Source organism: Melanerpes formicivorus, unplaced genomic scaffold (assembly GCF_026170545.1).
Source record: "Melanerpes formicivorus ecotype bairdi unplaced genomic scaffold, bMelFor1.0.p_v2 SCAF_119, whole genome shotgun sequence".
Taxonomy (NCBI): Eukaryota; Metazoa; Chordata; class Aves; order Piciformes; family Picidae; genus Melanerpes; species Melanerpes formicivorus.
The window spans coordinates 131845-137559 of NW_027142471.1; positions in this window are offsets into that span (position 1 = coordinate 131845).

Below are 5715 nucleotides of genomic sequence, written 5' to 3' on the forward strand. Positions count from 1 at the left end.
AAGCTTATGATCAAATGATGGCCTCCACCCAGTTCCTTATCTTATATGGGAGTGCTGCCTCCTGAACAATGGGGAAACAACAAGAAACTTGCCACAACCAGTTATTCCCTAAGATTGCAGCATGAGCAGGAAGGGGACTGTCTAGACTTCAGATTTCACCTGTTTATGGCAACCTTGAGCTTCATCTCCTACTCAGGCAGGTGCATTTTCACCCAAGGATGTTGGAAAAGACACACATTTTGTAAAAGAAATCACTAACTTTTTGACTCCTTTGGATGAGATGAAGGACTGCCCAGACTCTGTTCTATTGATTCTCTGCCCTCTGATTGCAGTGGGAGCCCAGCCACATGCTTCACATATGGACACTTCATAGAGCCATAAAATGCATTGGGCTGGAAGGACCTGTAAAGGTCATAATGTCCAACCCCGCTGCAGTCATCAGGGACATTCCCAACTGGATCAGGCTGCCCAGAGCCCCATGAATGTCTCCAGGAATGGGGCCTCCACTCGCAGAACTATCACCTGTATTTAGACGTCTGAAGTCTGTGAGTTGAGTGGGTTTGTAGGCACATGTTGGTAGCTTGATTTCCCCTCTAAGTGGTGCCTTTCATGTCTTCAATAGTATTGATACTTCATGTTTGGGCGCCAGTTTCTCCGTGGAACTTCAAGTAATTTTCAAGGCCACTATCATCAATGGTTTATATCTGGAGAGACAAAGGCACTAGTGAAGAGATTTATTGGTCAAGTTACCCATAATGTGATTGTGAGACAAAAGCAGAGCAGAAATGCCCTGAGTTCCAGTCCACTGTCTTATCACACAGAAAGCATTGACTTAGGAGAAAGAAAAATAATTACCAGTGCTTTGCAACAGCTGGATAGCACAGAAAATAAAATGACAATTAAAAGAAAGCAAGCAGACAACTCCAGATGATGAAGATCTGTTTATGAGATTTATCAAAAGGAGCAAAGTTTATTCCCTGTGGTTTTGTTCTCCATTCTCTTGGGCTTTGGAGAGTGATATAGGAGGTGTTTTCCACCCTGGGAAATCTGTCACTCAATGGGGCTGCAGAGATCTGCAGAAACTGCTTGTGCTCATGGAGAATTCCAGCCCAGCCTGCCTTCAGCCACCCACAGGAAAATGAAGAGGTAAGACTGTAGCTACAAGAGAGAGGAACAGAAGCAGAGGCACTGATGTCTCATTCAGACACCCCATTTCATCTCTTTTCTCTCTCATTGTTAGAGGTCTTTCCTGTTGTCTCATCTCACCTACACTCTGAGAAGAAGAACAAAGGCTGAGAAAGGCTTGGACGTGATTGCTTCCAAAAGAATAAAAGTGAGAGAAGAAGGAAGTGTTTGGGAAGCAAAGCAGAGATGGATGTGCCAGAGAAGAAGGATGGAAGTGGGCTTTAACAATTGCTGTGACTGCTGTGGAGAGCTGAGGCTGACAGCTGCAGCAGCATTTGTGTTGATGTTTTGGCATTATTATTACTGTTTCTTTTCTTTGGTTTTCCCCTTAAATTGAAGCACTATTCTGGTGTTAGTTATCTATAACCTCCAGATCATGTTCTCTCTGCATTACATGCAGCAGCAGTTCTTCTGAAGAGAGAGAAGATATTTATGTGGTAAAAACTGTGACATATTCCATTTTCAGTGGGCAGGAGTAATTTTTACCCTCTGAAATTTTGTATTATAGGAATGACTCTCGAAATCACGGAATGTATCTTTACATGTCACCAGAGAATGAGCAATTATTTGAAGACAGGTACCTAAAATACTCTAATTAATATTTTTTTTAATGTAAATAATTTTCAGTTACTATATTGTATTACTTTCAGGTACTATAAGGTAGTTTGGGACACTTTAAAGCCTATATTGGAAAGTGTAAACATAATTTTTATGTTCTCTCCTTGGTTTTTGTTTTCCTTCTCTAGCATGCCAAGATCACACAGTTTAGATATTTTAGCTTGCTAAGATCTCCATTGGCTATACTGGAAAAGAAGTCACCTGCTTTACCTGCCAGCATTTACCACAGCTCAAGTTAAATCTCATGCAAGGTGCCCACAGCAAGTTGCTAAAGGAGGGTCAAGGGCTTCCAAAGACAGCGCAAGGTAGGAAATGTGAAAGCTGTATTCAGAGATAAAATTTTATTTTTTATTCTGTCACTTCATTATTTGGCAGCAGTTCTGTGCTTGTAACTGTGTGGTAGGTTGAAATTCCCCCCAGCATAAAATTGGCAGATCAGCTCAGTGGAAGCAAATGAAGCTGTGTTTACAAGCACAGCTACAACCTAGAAATACGGAATGTGATGACTGTACAAAAGATACAATGTACAATATTTACAGGTATTTACAATATATAAACAGCACAAGAACCCCCCTGGACAAAACCAAGGGGTGACTAACAGCTTCCCGCGCCCCGCTCCTTTCCCTCCCTCTGTACACCAGGCAAGAGAAGAAAGAAGAGAAGAGTTGCTGTTAGAAATTAACCACAATGAGAATGCATTCGAGGTCAGCAATGCCAGCAGATAAGCAAGTTAGGATCAGCAAGAGTGAGGATGCCTAAAAGAGAGAAAGTTAGTGTACATAAATAACTTTTATGTTAGGTATCAGTCCAATGGGGTTATTTAAAACATCATTATTTTTCCTTTTTTACATCCAATAGTAATTTGTTGACATTTTAATACTTTCTGTTCAAGATCTGCAGAAAATGTTCTAGGCACAGCCTAAAACTACCACATTGTATCATAGTATCAGTCAGGGTTGGAAGGGACCACAAGGATCATCTAGTTCCAGCCCCCCTGCCATGGGCAGGGACACCCCACACTACATCAGGCTGGCCAGAGCCTCATCCAGCCTGGCCTTAAACACCTCCAGGGCTGGGGCCTCAACCACCTCCCTGGACAACCCATTCCAGGGCTTCAGCACTCTCATGGTGAAGAACCTCCTCCTCACATCCAGCCTGAATCTCTCCACCTCTAGCTTCATTCCATTCCCCCTACTCCTATCACTACCTGAGATCCTGAGCAGTCCCTCCCCAGCCTTCCTGTAGGCCCCCTTCAGATACTGGAAGGCCACAATTAGGTCACCTCGGAGCATTCTCTTCTGCAGACTGAACAGCCCCAAGTCCTTCAGTCTGTCCTCATAGGAGAGGAGCTCCAGCCCTCTGATCATCCTCGTGGCCCTTCTCTGGACACATTCCAGCACCTCCACATCCCTCTTGTACTACGGTCTCCAGAACTGGAGGCAGTACTCCAGGTGGGGTCTCACCAGAGCTGAGTAGAGGGGGAGAATCACCTCCCTTGACCTGCTGGCCACACTTCTCTTGATGCAGCCCAGGATCTGATTGGCTTTGTGGGCTGCAAGTGCACATTGAAAGCTTATGTTGAGCTTCTCCTCCACCAGCACCCCCAAGTCTCTCTCCTCAGGGCTGCTTTCCAGCTAGTCACTGCCCAGCCTGTATTTGTGCCTGGGATTGCCTCCACCCAGATGCAGGACCCTGCACTTGCTCTTGTTGAACCTCATGAGATTGGCTTGCACCCACCTCTCCAGCCTGTCAAGGATCCTCTGGATCCCTTCCCTCCAGCATGTCTGCTGCACCACACAGCTTGGTGTCATCAGCAGACTTGCTGAGGGTGCACTCAGTGCCACTGTCCATGGCACCCACAAAGATGTTGAACAAGACAGGTCCCAGGACTGATCCCTGAGGGACTCTGCTTGTCACTGGCCTCCACTGGGACATGGACCCATTGACAGCCACTCTTTGGGTACAGCCATCAAGCCAGTTCTTTATCCATCTAGTGTTCCACCAATCAAACCCATGTGTCACCAGTTTGGAGACCAGGATGTGGTGCGGGACAGTGTCGAAGGCTTTGCTCAGGTCCAGGTAAACGACATCAGTTGCTCGCCCCTCATCTATTAATTTTTGCCACCTGCTCATAGAAGGCCCCCAGGTTGGTCAGGCAAGATTTGGCCTGGTGGAACATCTAAATTATGTAATGTTCCTAATTCTACATTGAGAACCCACAGGCAAAAACTCAGAAATAATCACATTTGAAATAGACAAGTAAATAATGACATCAGCAAATAGGTTTTTTTCAATGCGGAAATTTTGGTAACATTTCCTAATAATGATTTTTTTTTAAATGTTCTTTATGAAAAATATTTTGTGAAGGACAAAGTCTGACCCTCACTGTAGAGAGGCAGGTCATTTCTGCATATGGATGAGCAAGAACAGGTCAGAAAAACTCATTTGATACCTTCTCTGAGAAATGGAAAAGAGGAAGGATAAATATCAATCTTCAGGTATATTGTGATAAACCAAGATTAATTCATAGAATCACAGAATGGTCTGGGCTGGTAAGCACCTCCAAAGCTCATCCAGTCCAATCCCACTGCAGTCAGCAGGGACATCCTCCACTAGATCAGGCTGCCCAGAGCCCTGCCCAGCCTCACCTTGAATATCTCCAGGAGCGGGGCCTCAACCACCTCCCTGGGCAACCTGTTGCAGTGTTCCAGCATCCTCCTGGTGCAGAAATTTTTCCTGAAGTAATGAACTTACCAAGTAATGCAGAAGGAAATGAGGGCTGGGTTCTATAACTACTGTTGTCTAAGACCATATAAAAGATGTTACTTGTGATGAGAAATTACTTTGTGTTGCAGTTTGGGCTGGGTGCCCTCTGCTGTGTTTACTTCCTGTGTCCGGAAGTCCAGCCCCGAGGGGTGGACACAGGAAACCAGGTATTTCCTACCATAATTCTCTGCGCCACTATAAGATCCAGTGCAGGGTCTGGCATTTCCTCTTTCTTCCCTCTCCGTCACCCGGTAACTGGGGGAGATATTTCTCGGCCTTGGGCCTGGCTAGGTCCAAGGCCAGGGGGGTGGGCAGTCTCAGATCTGGCCAGCTGAGACTAGCCTATCAGTGGAGTGGTAGGAGGGGGGTGAAGAAGGAGACCTGGGGGTCTTGGGTGTACCCTCAGGTGGGGATGGGATGTTTCCGGGTCTGTTTTGGGATCTTTTTTGTCACTGTGCTTCTGGCTCTCTGTAGACACTCGCCGCTTTCTATTTAAACTTTCCACTACTTTTGCCATCCCTTTGTCTGAGTTGTTATTCTTGCCTGTGGTGGGGAGGGAGTCTGCCTCAACCCATCATACTTTGTTTTAGACAATCAATCAATATTGAAATATTCAGGTGCACAGCTCCCTCTTGGTTTTGAAAGGAAGGAATAAATCCATAAATCACATAAGCCTGGAAAACTTCAGTGCCGCATCTCAGAGCATAAACACTTGTGTTCTTCTGCCTGTAGGGAAGAGAAAGGGAGAGAGAAGAACAGTTCCAGACAAATTTGCCTTACATGAGCTCAGCCATTTAGCCAGAGATCTGGAGATATCTTTTGGCACTGGCAGACACCAGGGTGGTAGCTTGGAACTGAGACACAAATCACATTTCCTCTTTGTCTTTGAAGTGAAGATCAGAGGAAGGAGGCCTGTGAGGAAATCAATGAAACCATTTTCTTGGTGCTAGGATCTGAATCACCAATCCTATAAAGCAGTAGAGACTCAGAAATTTTCAGGAGTGGTTCAAGAATGGTAATTAAATAACTGCTGTGGAATGTTGACTTAAATTGGGGATTTGCAAGTCCAATTTGGAGAAGATGCCTGGAGGAGATGATGCAAGATGTTCCTTATTTCCATACAGGTTCCAGGTATTCAGAGTCATC